The sequence below is a fragment of the Crassostrea angulata genome, chromosome 5 (genome assembly GCF_025612915.1).
Source record: "Crassostrea angulata isolate pt1a10 chromosome 5, ASM2561291v2, whole genome shotgun sequence".
Lineage (NCBI taxonomy): Eukaryota > Metazoa > Mollusca > Bivalvia > Ostreida > Ostreidae > Magallana > Magallana angulata.
This window is the reverse complement of record NC_069115.1, coordinates 7,873,756-7,889,462: the sequence shown is the minus strand read 5'-3', so window position 1 is coordinate 7,889,462 and position 15,707 is coordinate 7,873,756.

Genomic DNA, 15,707 nt, shown 5'->3' with positions numbered 1-15,707 from the left:
CATGTGTCGATCTGTCAAACAACATTGCCAGGTTGTATACGTAAAGAACATTGTCGAACATTTACTATTAAAGTTTTTTTTAAATATATAATTCTTTTTTGTTTCCTGTTTCTTTGAAGGGGGGGGGGTACAATTTTGTTTTTGCTTTTTCTTGTTTAAGGTTGAATTCTATGAATGCTTGCATTTTTTTTTATGTAACAAATTTTGGTATTGTGGTTTTTTGAGAACATTTAAAAAGAAGAAGATTTTTCCCTACTTTGAAACCATTCTGAGTCCCAAGAGTATGCCCAGGGGTGACTGTCACAATTTATTTTAAAGTTCTTTATATTTTGTTCAATACTATTCTATGCATTTTTTGAACAAGCTTGATTATTAGTAGAACTACAAATTAATCTATTATATCAGAGAGATTTTTTTTCGTTAGCTCGTTTGAAAATATTCATATTATTATACATGTCATAGGGGTCGGAACCGGGGGGGGGGGGGGGGGGCTAGGGGGAGGGGGGGGGCTTATATATAAAAAGAAAGCCTTAAAGTTTATATATAGAGGAAACGAGTGTGAATATAAAATGCCACAGAGTCGTGATATTTCTGTTATTTTTCGACTGGAGACATATATAAGGGGTTGTTAACGATAATTAATAAAAGAAATTAAAAAAGAATTAGAAAAAAATAGAAAAGAGTGGGTGGGGGGGGGGGGTAGTGCACGGTCCAGTCCGCAAGCACCTGTGGGGGAGAGGACTAAAATAGACAGAGCCTGATGTCCATTCCTAATATGTATTTATTTTCATAATAAAATATTTGTTAAATTGAAAAAAAAAAATATTTCAAATAAACTTAGAGTGAAAGATGGGGTATATCTTAGAAAATATTTTTTTTTTCTGTTATAACAAGATATATATACTGACGTATTGTATCGGGGTATGGTTGTCATCTTAACGAGTAACATTTACATGTATGTATTATTATTACGAGCGTCAACACACTAAAATTATTTCGAGATACAAGACACTATTACACAAATTTTTGTTTATTGGCGATGAAAGAGTAGACTCGATATTGTTCATGAATTATACTTGCATTGACAAGTTGCCCTTACTACATACTACTGGATATACGAGTGCATCACCCAGAATTAATGATGAAACCAAAATTATGAATAGTTCACTCCATTGTTGGGCATTATAACCATGCTGAAGTTAGTAGCCACTAGCAGCGATAAGAAAAATCATCAAAGTACTGAGAGCACTTGAACAGAAAATTTATTTTATTTTATCATCGGCATACTTTAATTAATATCAAGATGATTATATGCATCAATAATTTGTAGGAGCATTGACAAATTCGGAGGTAGTAAAGATCGCATGGATAAAAAATATAAATGCTTCTCAAAGTCAAGGGAGATATAAACCCTTTGGAACCACCTGGTGGTACCGGTACAGCCCAAATTTGAGACCTAGAAAAATAGCCATCCACATTTAGGTCTCCTACACTGCTCTGTAATTCGTTTGAGTTACACTTTAAATAAAAAGGTGATAACAGCCCATCATTCACCATAATATTTCAAAATTTGTGAAAAGTTAAAAAAAAAAATGAAAAAGTTCTGTTGAGCTAAATGTACTAATTGGGATATGATAGAAGCCATCACATACTTGTTATGAATATTTAGAAAGTTCCTCTACTTATCGCGTGCGTTTCTAATAACGTGTGAACATTAAAACCAAGGGAGATATAACTCCCTAAAATGAGCCAGAATCCCTTATCAAAGTTTTTAGAATTAATTTCTTATAATTATATTCGATCAGTGTTTATTATCTATTTGATATTTACTATAGCCAGGTACTCTTCACACAATTGCTCTAAAAAAATCTATTCATGATACAACATTACAACGAATGTTCAACATATCGATGTTTGTGTATTACTCAGAAGAAAACAAAACTAACTTAAAACGATTTTTAAAAAATCACTTCCCCCCAGAAAGTAATTAAGAGGTATTCATATTCCTTCGTTACCTGCCTTAGTCTTTTTCACGGAAATATATATCATTCTTCGATTGACAAATCATTCACCAATGAATATTGCGTATATCTTTACAACAATTATTCTTTCATGATCATTGTTCGTTTATTATCACACAATTTCCTCTGAGAGAGAATGCTAATTACTCATTGTGTATGAATTTGTTTTTCTTTTGTTTTCTTTTTTTAATTGCGGAATGGCTTTGCAACAGTAGAAAGTTTAACACCTGCACAGACTTCTAAACACACACGTGTAGACCTGGTAATTTGTTGCCGATACAATTGTAAAATCGCAATAAAATAAAGTTTAGCAAACTGTGCATAAATTTTGTAAATCAAACATCGTTTTTATAACGAAAAAAAAAGCTATATAAATGCTGTTTCAAAAGAATTATTCGTGGTAAAGAATCAAGTACAGTTCAGCAGTTTCTACACAAGTGCAGCGTATGTCGACGAGAGAAGAGACGTAACTGTTAACAATCAATTTGTGGCGATGAAAGTTTGTTTGTGTGTGTTTGTTACGGATATGAAAAACTATATACATGTACAACCACTTCTTTACAGGTTCGGTGTTTATAACAAAATCAGCTTAACAGAGTGAAAATTCAAGTAATTTCAAGGTCAGATTTCTTGGATACGGGGTAATACGAGTATAACCCATTTCTATTCTTGTTTACAGCAGGGGTCATTTTTCTACGGGGTTCATTTCTCTTCATGTTTTACATGAAGAAAAATAACCCCTCCCAGCGGGCATTTCAATTAACGTTGAAACAACGTTGAAATAAGGTTGCATATGAAAGTTGAGGCAAAGTTGAAATTGTAACGTTGTTTCAATGTCAATTTAAAATTAAACGTTGATTCAACGAAGAAATCGTGTTGGAATCTGGTTTAAAATATATAGATATGACAATGGAAATAAGTTAAAATTAAGTGAATTTTTTGGAAAATGTTTTATAAACATATATAAAGTCGTCCTTTATTAAAATCCTAGTAGTATTTGAGTATATCCTTCGCTTAACAACTTGTGTATGAAGTCCTCGTTAAAAAGTTGAACTGGCATTTCAAAATGTTTTAAGTAAGGCTGTAGGAAAATGATCGCAAAGAAACCAGGTACATTCCGCCAAATAGTAGCTATGCTCATTTTCCATGACATGAAACAATGGATATCAACACAAAAACGTAGAATCCACAATAGTCAGTTTATTATATGCATTCTGCAGACTGCTTTAAACAATTACTTCTGAGATGCTTCAATGTAAAATATAAAACAGTCACAATAGTCCAAAAGCTAAAATCTCGGCATTTTACTGCGCATAAAATCTGTGTAGTGACTGCACGAGGCGTACCTAAGAACTGACTTTCTTTTGAACGTTGCAACTTGATTTCAACCATTCCTCAACGTTGAAACAACGTTGCGTGCCCACTGGGCTGGGTCTTTTTTCTTCAGAAAAATCCAATTATTCTACAGCAAGAGCGGTCATTATTCTACATCGAAAAATGACCCCGGTCATTATTCTACAGGGTTCATTATTCTTAAAAAATGATGTAACATGTGTAAGAAAGATTATACACAGGGTGATTTTTGAAACAGGTTAAATATAAGATTCAAGTCTATCTCTTATGGAATCAGGTTGAATCTCTAGTTATTGTATTCATAAGGAAAAATTTTTCTAACCAAATACCGGTATTAAATCTGACCTAATTTGGTTTACAACAAATGAATATACTCATATATAAAATTCGATTAAAAATACCATCAAAGAACACTAAACAAGTTTTCTTTTACATTTATTTCAAAATCATTGTCAACAATGTTTAAGTCAAAATTAATATTTCTTATTATTGTCAAATGTATTATATAATGCGAAGGAATGGTTTGTCAAAATAGGTGTTCTTTCATTTAAGTATTTCGCTGATCTATAAACTAATGGATACATGTAACATTTTTTAAATTAAATTATCCGTTAATCATCTGTGAATTCTTACATGTAAAATTATATGTTTTACTCAAAGCATTTGCTTAAAACAGCATAACGATTTTGCTTGGTTGTTATAAAATTATCTGATTTCTCTGCTTCATCGCATGATTTGCCTTTTTCATTTTTTGCCAAATCAACTACATCTGAAATCAAGATTCCAAGATCCAACAGCTACCAACTTGAAGGTGCCCACGGCCTTTGTACCAATTTTGAAGCCCCTTTTGCTGCAGTACCCAGAAGGAGAAACTACGCTCGCCAGTGCCTTACTCATTTTTAGTAACTTTGTAAAAAATTACTATATATGTAGTAATGGATGGTGAGGCATTTTCTCCATTCTTATTTTCCTTGTACATTAACGATTTCGAATCTGATTTCTTTAAGAGCGTTTGCAAACCTACCCAACTTAAAGACATGTCATTGTTTCTTTTGATGTACGCATACGACACGGTTTTACTGTCTGAGTCTATTAGGACAGTCTTAAAAAAATCTTGGGTAATAACAGTGCATGATATTTGGAATATTTATTTAAATGTAACTAAAACAAAAGTTGTTGTAATTCGAAAAGGGTCAAAACTACCTTAAAGTCACATATGGTTTTATAAAAAGCAACCGGTCGAGCTTGTAAGTAGCTTTAATTATTTAGTAATGACCTTGAGATTTAATGGTAAATTTAGTCTAACACAGAAGATACTGGCTCAACAAGGTAGCAAATGCATGTTTGGTATACTGAAAACATGTAAGGAAAATTTTGTGAATTTTGAATCGAAACTAAAATGTCGCTAGTGTCCTTAATAACGGTGCCGAAGTGTGGAGTTTTCATACAGGAAAGGTCGTTGAACGTGTCCATACTAGATTTTGCAAGCTAATTCTAAAAGTGCGTTCAGTTCCACGCCCAATTTTATGATATCTAGAGAACTGGGTCCTTTGCCTTTAATTATTTTCAGAAAGTTGAAAATACTGAAATATTAAATGAAAACTTTAAATACGCAAAAAACCTATACGAGGTTATGTATTAATTCCATCCAAAGTGAAAATTCTTGGATTTTTATGGTAAAAGATTGGTGTCCTCTGCTGGTTTTAGCAATGTTTGGTATACACAAAATGCTTCAAACCAAAGAAAACTGCTTTTAAAAATTAGTCAAAGACTATTTAATGTTTTTGTTCAGGGAAGAGACGCTTTCTTTGCATGTTTCTCTAAATGTTATACAACTATTTGTACGACTCTTATGGTCTCCAGTATTATCATAAGGAACGAGTCTTCTCGTTATCAGACCTACTTCTTAAAAAATTCATGAAATTTTGACACAATCAAACCGATTATATAACCAAATGATTTTATCAGTTTAATCAAATTTGACCATCTTGTTTTCGCATCAAGGGCAGGTCAAGGTCACTACCTTTTTCCTTAACTTAAAGGATGATAAAAATAAATGTAGTTATCTTCACTTACTAGTATGTAGACATCTGTTTAAGACATGATGTTTCTATTCTTCATTAAAGCGATAGAATATCAGAATGTCTATCAGCTTAAAATAAAAGTAAAAAAAAAGAAAAAGACCCACCCTGTTAAATTAAAATTTCTTTCAATTATATTTTAAAATCACCAAAACTATGTCTCGGACCCCCCCCCCCCCCCATACCCAGGCAAACTCAAATAACGTCGGACCCCCCCCCCCCCCCCCCTTGAAAAATTTTCTGGATCCGCGCATGGTTGAAGCTATATAGATTAGATTAAATTAATTAAAATATTGATACGGATTAAATTGCATTAAATACCTCCCGACTTTCTTCCAGGGTGTTGCAGGTGCATGACCTTCAGTCATATTCCATTACGGGTACTTTCCTTTACAACCAAATTATGTGACTCGCTATTTTTTCTTTGAAACGAAACTTGCTTAACGAAAGACAAATAGGGGCATATTAAAGAATTTTAACTCATAATTACAAGAAAAAGATCCCGTTATTACGAGATAAGATCTCGTAATTGCGAGAACAGTTCTCTAAATTACGAGAAAAGATCTCGTTTTTACGAGTTAGTTATCTCGTTAGTCGTTATTATCTCGTTTGTCTCTCTGTTAATTCGATACGCAAGAGCATGCTCTACGTATGATCAGTGTAAAACGAGGCAACCTACTGACAAACAAGTTGATAAAACAAGATTATCAACAGTCTCTATTAAACCGAAACCATCATTTCGTAAATTCTATGGGCGATACAACGACATTGTCGGCAAATATAATTTTTCACTGGGACGAATGCTGACTGACGTTTTTCATACATATTGTTAGACCATAACTACTCACCTAATTGTCTTCGGATTTTTCCGTTTTCCCGATTACGACAAAGAGCACACGGCGGGTGTGACCGGTCAGCAGAGAATGCTCACATTTCCATGGAACCTGATCCTACTTCTAAATTCCGTAGAGGTCCTTGTTTGTTCTGCTTCTGTTTTGTATTTTTCCTTTAGACTTTTGATTTTGGAACACTGTTCGCTATCACTTCAAATTTTATAAATGAGTGGATTTGAAAAGATCGATCATTGATAAATATTTCGATATAAAATATAACATTCATACATGCATCTCTATACATGAACAGTCTAAATATAATTTCTAAGATGTAAAAAAAAAACTTAAGTCAAATATTGATCTTGAAGTCTTAGCTTGTACTTCAATATTATTGGTTTTAAAACAACATATCTTACTTATATTTAAGGAATAAAATAATAGATAAACAATTTTTGTTACAACAATCTGTCTATTTAACTAGATGTCTTTGCCTCCAGTATATTTGGCATTTCTCACCTTCATTCATAACTCTGTAATAATAGGTCAAAGTAAAATAATAGAATCTCTGTTACACTGATAAGAGAAATTATTTTCTTAAAATGGTTTTATTGATTTTGTGAGTCTTAGAGTTTGGTAAAAAAAAAATTGAGAAGATTGAAATTTCTCTATAAAACGTGTGGTTTCTAGCATTTTGAACGTCATAAGTTAAGCACATACAATGTACATGATATGCTCAAGGATTGCAAAGTGTTGCAGTTGTTCATAAAATTGTCAATATAAAAGAAACATTAACTCCGATAGCTTTTCAGTGTTCTTAGTCTTAAGTGAAATTGAATTTTAATACTTAAATACCCCTGGTTAAAATGTAATTTCCGCTAATAACATTAAGAATTAGCATTCAAAATAAATGACCAAGATAGTATTCATAGTCTTCAGTTCATATGAGAAAAAAAATAATAATGGTCACATAATTGAAGTTTTATGTGTCTTTGTGTTTCAAGAAAGACAACTCCAGTAAAATAAAAAGGATTTTTGAGAAATTCATTGTGACAGAAGAAGCACAGCTTCCTTAACATTTAACGCCATGTTTTATATGCACTTGCTCCTATAATTCATTGTTATACCCGCACTTTCTAAAGAAAGTTCGGGTATATTGTTGTTACCCTGTTCCGTCCGTCCGTCCGTCCGTCCGTCCGTCCGTCCGTCCGTCTGTCACGTTTTACTTTCTCAAACTGCTCTTACATCTTATAAACCAGCAAACTGAACTCTTGGAGTTTGATTTGGGGTATCATGTTGTTTTGTAAAAAAGTTTCAAAAATTCTCTGTTAGTCCTGGGGGTCAAATAATTGGTAAAAAATGACGTTTTTTCACAAAAAACCTTCTTCCTCGAACTCCTCCTACATTTTCAAAAGTAGACAAATCATCTTTTGGAATATGTTTTAGGGTATCCTATAGATGCGCAATAAGGTTTCGGAATTTTCAATTTTGTCCTGGGGGTCATTTAATGGCTAAAAAATGACGTTTTTTTACAAAAAAATTGTTTTAAAAATGTCATTTTTTTTAAGCAGTAGCCAAATGATCTTCTAGAATATGATTGGGGGTGTCATATTGAGGCATGATCAGGTTCCAGAATTTTTTTTTAATTAAGGGGATCAGTGGGCAACAAAAAATGACGTTTTTTGGCAAAAAAAATATGGTTCCCAGAACTCCTCTTACAACTTTTGGAGTAGCAACATCATCTCTTGGGATATAATTGGGGCTGTCCTATAGATGTGCAATAAGGTTTTAAAAATTTAAATTTCATCCTGGGAGTCAAATAGTAGCAGAAAATTGACGTTTATCACTAAAAAATCAAACACTGATCCAAGAGCTCCTCTTATGATTTAATGGATAGACAATCATATCTTGGGATATGATAGGGACTGTTCTATAGATGTGCAGTAAGGTTTTCAAAATTTAAATTTCATCCAGGGAGTCAAAATGTAGCAGAAAAATTGACGTTTATCACTTAAAAAAAAACAGAGATCCTAGAACTCCTTTTATGATTTAATGGATAGACACATCATATCTTGGGATATGAAAGGAACTGTTCCATAGATGTGCATTACGGTTTTGAAAAATTAAATTTAACCCTGAGGCCCATTACCTACCGGTACATACCTTTTGATGCCCTTTAAGGATCAAGAATATATATGGTTAAGGGGTGGGGATCTCAACCGTTTTCGAGATATTCGTGCACTTCCTGTTCAAGGGGGGTCATGACAACCCCCGGGGCCCATGACCTACATACCGTTTGATGCCCCTTGACACAAGGTACAAGAATATATATGGTTTAAGGGTGGGGATCTCAACTGTTTTGAAGATATTAAGGGACTTGCTGTTTGAGGGCGTCAGGACCACCCACAGGGCCCATGACCTACATAACATTTGATGCCCCTTGACATCAGAAACATGAATATATATGGTTTAGGGGTCATGATTATAACAGTTTCTGAGATATATGGTAATTTCAAATTCCTGGGGGGTGGGGATGACCCCAGGGGTCAGATCTAATAAACCCTATATATTGCCAGTAACAGCCAATATATGATTATGAAAACCCTATATTATTATCTTTGTCCATTTTCAAGTTACCATTTACAATAGAGTCTATGATTCTTTCTACAAGGTTCAATGTTAGACCCCACACCCTTTTGACACCCCCCTCCCCCCCCTCCCCCGAAAAGTGGTTGTCTAACCCAAAATGAGAAAAATCAAACCAGGGTGCACAACTAGATTTGCAGGCCTATCATATCCTAGAGTTTTGTACAATTATGTTCAGCCATCTCTGAGAAACAAGTTCAGAGCGGGAAAGAAGAAAAAGAAGATGAAGAATATATACATGTATTAAGAACCGTACAAAAACAATAAGTCTCCAAACTTCATTCAGGAGACTTAATAATTAATAAAGATTAAATAGAGATAGGATCATCAAACATCAATAATTTAAAGATAATTGACAATTTCTGATTCTAAGGGGGTCAGGATGACCCCTTAGGGTCATGACTTACATGCCATAATGATCTGATGCGCCTGCATGACCTAAGGAGGAATGATATCTTTGGATTAAGGTGGGGATCTCAATGGTTTTTATGATATTTGATAATTTCAGGAAGAGCACTTGGGATCATGACTTACATACCATCTTAAATGCCTTGAACAAAGAAACAATAATATAATATGTACTTGATATATGATTCAATTTAAGAACCCAGATATAGATCAATCATCTGTTTTGTAATACTTGCTATGTATATATACATGTACATGTATTAGTTTGTGTTTTGTTCTATACTATTCATGTTCATGACTGTAGTATGGCTTAGTCTTATTTTAAATTACATTAAAAAATTGTCAAATATATGACTTGGAACCCCCACTCCCAAACAAACTCAAATATAAACTGTTCTCTCTCTCCCCCCCCCCCCCCCTTCCTTGTCGAATAATCTATTAAAATCAAAATATAATTTGGGTGTCTAAAAACTTTTATAAACTGGTAAAAAATGTTATTCTTAAAAAAAATTACATTACACCTTGCATAATTGACAAATGATCTATTGAGATACGATCAGAGGTCATATTTCTACCTTGGGATCAATAAGTAGTATTCATTGACAAGTTAAAATTAATTAATAACAATAAATGATTCAAATTATAAATGTTTATACTCCACATTCATCCCCCCCCCCAATCTAACCTGCTTATAAAGATTCAGTCTTCTTAATACATTCTTACATGTGTACAGTAGCAAATTTTAAATCATTTCTTGATTGCTTTTTCTCTCGTGATTCACATTAACATTTTGGAAATTGCTTAATTCAATTTTTAAGATTTATAAACAAAATGTTATATGCATCATGCCATGTGTATTCACCTATTTGGGGCAATTGTAAAGTCTCCTAAACAAAGCAGTGACATCATTAGGCTAGGAATTACCCACATGGATCAAACACTACTGTATAACATATGAATAAGATAAAATACATTATTATTTCTAGTTCTAAAATGTCAGGGTGTCTCCAAGGGGGCATAATCTTACAATACAATTTTACGCGCAATGACACAAAGAGCAAAAATAAATTAAACGGTTTAGGGATGAGGATCTCAGATCTCAGAAGTTAACAAAATATACAGTGTATCATATAATTTCCTATTTCATAAAGGGGGGGGGGGGGGTTAAAGACAACACCTGGGGGTCATTAATGTACTTTACACCAGTTGATGCATCATAATGACTTTAGAAGATATTTTGTATTTTCCTGTTTCGTGGGGTCAGAACAGTCCCATAAGGTCATGACCTACATTGTATTTGATGCATTATAATACATTAAGAAAGAAATACTCCTACCTTCCTATTATTACTCATATAAAAAATATAAGTGTCTACACTTACTTACATATGAAATACACAAATTTAATAAGAAATTGTTTATACAGGGTCAATATGGGGTCAACTCTGACAGTCTGGCAAATGAAAAAAATAACTTTTGCAACTAAAATGACAGAAATTTTACAAATGCGATAGGATAGGTAACGATGATAAGCTTATTTAAATATTATTAGATGATGATACAGTACGCTGTCAAAGGGAGATTACATTAAGAAAGTGAAAGTAGAACTTATAAACATGTGTATGTATGCTGGCAGGAATCCCATGCTGGCATCTTATTATATTGCGCTACTGCTACTACATGTATTATGCTTACCTAAATTGGTCAACATCATAATGATAATCCAATTAAAACACAATAATGAATTCCTTTAGCTGATCTTAACTACCGTAATCCTTTTCTGCATACGGAAAACACAGACATGTATGTATGGGTGTTGCTAAAACGCGGAACGGAAAACGGAACGGAATGGAAAATATCATCACGTTTATCCCTTAAAAAGGGTATAGACTGGCCAGAAACGATTTACTTTGTATCTTTTATTTATATCTAATGAATGATTATCAACATGTTGCTATCTTATTAATATTCATATGAATGTCTATCAATTATAGCATTGTATTCATTCGGCTTTAGTTGAGTACGAAACGGAAAAATCAAATGTATACGAATTGTGAAACATTAACATGATTAAACGAGCAAATTAGCTATAACTTTTTACTTATTTCTCTTATATGGTATTGCTGGCATATTAGCGTAACGTACGCAGTTAGTGAAAGCGTTTTATGCGTGTTTTGAGTATTTTTATATTATTTTCAAATATGATGTACATGTATATACTTACATCAAAATTGAATTTTCGGTGTTCTAGACGATCTTTTATCATACAGACGATACAGTATCATTGAGATGGAAGAAAAAAACTGTAGGACTGACGACATTAAAAAATTAAAATACAGTAAACATTAAAATACCCGGTAATTTGTGAAACTAGTACCCGGTAATTTGTGAAACTAGTATTTTTAGCAATGCAATTTTGTTTACGTTTGCATTACAAAGCATGCAGTTGTTTATTCCAGCAGCTATATACATATGATCCGAATAGAGAGCTCTAGACGTTGCCTGGTTTGATTTTCCGATTATATATTGGGACTATAGTCTGTCGATCCCAAAATATTCATGCAGCACATTTGGACGATTTATAATGGAAAATGTTGACATCTTTTCTCCATTTGGAAGTCACTCAGAAGACCTTGCACAATTTTTCAACACCATCATCCGGGTCTGTTAAAATGCAAAACCCCGTAGACTTCTTTATTTTTAGCCGTGTATTTATACCAGCTGATAAGCTAGAGAGGACGTTTTAAAGAAAGAATAATGAGAATGTTTAATGCTTCTAAAAGAGAATCGCTTGAACCCTGAGGTATATATAAATATACAGCAAAAAGTGAATCGAGGATATTTTGGGACAGAATATAGTGGTCAATGCATGTACTGTTAATTTTGAGGAAATAAATATTCTTGAATAAATAATCTAATATTGCTAATCTTTCAAAAAAAATTAAAAAGGTACATAAAGTATATCGTTTTAGCATACTTAACAAATCTATGAGGTAAATAACATTAGATAAGATTTTCCGTTTTCCTTCCGTTCCGTTTTCCGTTCCGCGTTTTAGCAACACCCATGTATGTATACACGTGAACCCATCTAATCGAAGAGCTGGGTAAAACTAGTACCCGCTAATGAGACATGCAAACCTGTATTGTGTACGTAACTTCAGACAAAGATCAGTCATTTGTAACATGCATGTATTTTTATGACCTATTCTTCAAATCCACTTGCACTATTTTATTAGGTAAATAACAGCTTTAAGGTGGTGCAGGACACCTGCATATTGTGATGTACATGTATACTTCCTATTGAGATAAACAATAAAGTATGTTGACTATTGATTAAATATTTACCCCCCCCCCCCCCAAATAATGTTACCTAACATTGAAGCGCAATGGGTTAGAGCGTTTACATGTCTGTAAGAGCATTGGGGTCCAAGGTGTATTTTTGGTAATTTACGAATTTTCATGGGGAGGGGGGGTCTGGACCCCTCACTCCCACCCCTTCTCTAAATCTGTGCATACGATGATGTTCATGTAGGCACACAGAAGCAAATCTAAAACCGGCAACCGCCACAGGGAGGGGGCATAATTTAATTTTTAATTTTGTTTGTAATAATTATATAGACCATTATACTTCCTGTGACATAAAATGTTAAAATTATTGATTAACTGAAAATTCACTGCAAACAGTTCTACCCCAAATTGCACATAAAGTGCGGCTCATGTCACGATGTGTATTATCATATGGGCAGGGATCTCATCCTTCAGTTATGAAAATTATAATTTTTAAATGTATTACCGGAGTTTGCATGTAGCCTTCATTTTTAATTAAACTGGTATAAAACAGTGTTATTTAGGGGCAAACACATGGTGCGGGTATTACTGTCTAATGACAGCATCTAGTTATATATTGAAAATATTTTTAATTTTATTCTATGTTAATGAAATATAGTATTTTCTGAACAGTGTGTAATATTTTCTTCCTGTGATGATTACCTTAATTTTAACATAATTCCATTCAATCTAACATTTTGAAAAGGGATTAGGCAGCAGGTATGGCCTATATTAGCTCTTTCCCTTATGTCATAATAATGTTAATGATCAAGTTTTTAGAATATAATAATCATCCGAGCTATTCAAATAAAATTAAACATATATTAAAATATAGTTTTATTCCACCAGTTGTCTATAATGTAAGAAGAAATGATTGTGAAAATAAATTTAAAAAAGAAATAACATTCGTAGCAGGGGATTTATGGATCTTAACCCGCATTTATCCATTTCTCTCCCCACTTTTATTATACGCAAGGGTTAAATTTACGTATCAATCATGTTCCAGGGATGTTTTTGTATACAAGAGTCACTTAGTGCAATTAACACACTCCAAACAACTTAAATAAATCTAACACATATATATTCTTCTCTCCCTGAAAATTTGTTGCGTTCAAATTATACAGAGATTTTTAATTTTAAAACGAAGTACTTAGCATAAGAATTTTTCCCTTTTTCTTTGTCTGTACAGAGAACGTACAGGTAGTCGATCATTGCTAAACGTTGCTATCAAATTTGTCTTAATGTCTAATTGTTTAAAAATCTTGATAACCTTTTAATATTAGTTTAGCAATAATATTCAATGTATACACGGTATTTGATTATTTTTTATTTTTTATTATATATTTGATATATAACATGTATATGATATAATATTTATGCAAATAAAACAGGAGTTAATTTGATAAGAATACAAGATTTACGTTCTTCCTACTTAAAACATTATATCATTCGTAGTATGAGATTTTCACATTACGGTACGGTATTGCTCAAATAAACTAAATAACAATCTCTTTTTTTTTGTATATAACAGAAAAAATGTCCAGTTGTCTCACACTTTGATTGCAAGATACCTTCATTTATACTAGTGATTCCATGTTGATATATCTTGTATCAATGAATCGGATAAGACACAAAAACTGAGTAAACAAATTATAATGCACACAAGGTTACACAAGGATTGCTTACAGAGCTTGAAGATAGAAAACCGCACTGGTTTGTTTGTTTAATGTGACAAGCCAGAGCAAAATACCTTGAGTCATCCGCTACTTGACATCTTGTGTGAAATAACTAGGACAAACTAGTCAAAATTGAGAACAATGATTATCTTTCTGTTTGGTTATGCCTATCCATCTGTCTGTCTGTCAGTTTTTCTATCAACTTGTTGATATTTCTGTCCGTATGTCGGTCAATCCATCTATTTTTTTTTACAATTATAATGATCCACTTTTAACTTATAATAAGAATTTTAGAAATAAAAAGGTGTATTCTGTATAAAAACTTGCATTTAATTTTGCAATGTGCTTTAGCATTAAATGATACAACTGCAAAATTTAATGATATTATGGTTTTTTTTATTAACTGTCGATCATTTTCACATTTGCTTGTTTCACTGACATTATATCATATATGGTGTACTTTGTTTTGAGACAAAGCTGAAACTTCAATAAGCAAAACTCTATCTTGTCTTAACCAATCGCTTAAGAGTGGAAACCACTCTCATATTTTGAAATTTTAAAATATTCAATTTAAGTTTGCAGCCACGCAGTTTTGAGTGACTTAAACAAGACATTGCTCTATGGTTGTGTTCCTAATTTGCAAACACAACATGGATAACCTCATTTTTTGCTTTTGTATTTTTGATAGCATTTTTCTCAGTACATAAATGTTGGCATAAACAAGATTTATTGATTATGTTCAATGATTTTAAATCATCATTCTTTTTTTCATTTTAACAAAAATATGAACCCCCTTTATTCATTAATGCTTTATGCCACATTTAATTAATTTGCCCTTTGATTCTTCAGAATAACTCAAAGTTGTATGAAAATTTACAGACGGACGGACGTAGGACAGACAAACAAACGGATATAGGACAAAATTGATTAGAACAGCTCACTATAGATTTCAGCTCAGGTGATCTTAAAAAGAAATGCAAATCACAGTACATGACTATTGTTTTTTTTATTTTTGCCAAAGACTTTATTAACAAATAAATTTTGTTCAATATTCACAAAATAACGAGATATAAAACATTGCAATATCATTGCATTTTAAAATGATGTCATATCATTGTAACAAGCAATAACTACCGTATAACGGGTATTTTCTGCGGCTTGAAATTTTTGCGGTTTAACCCCTAAAAAGTATCAAATTATATTCTGCGTTTTCAATTTCTGCGGTTACATTAGATCGCAAAAAAAAAATACATGTGTTTACCGGATTTGCCATAGGGAACGTAAACTAGAGAACCAAACTTACACTATTGTAGCGTATTAATACAAAATACTGTTGTACTTTTCTCAGATCATTTTTATTTCATAC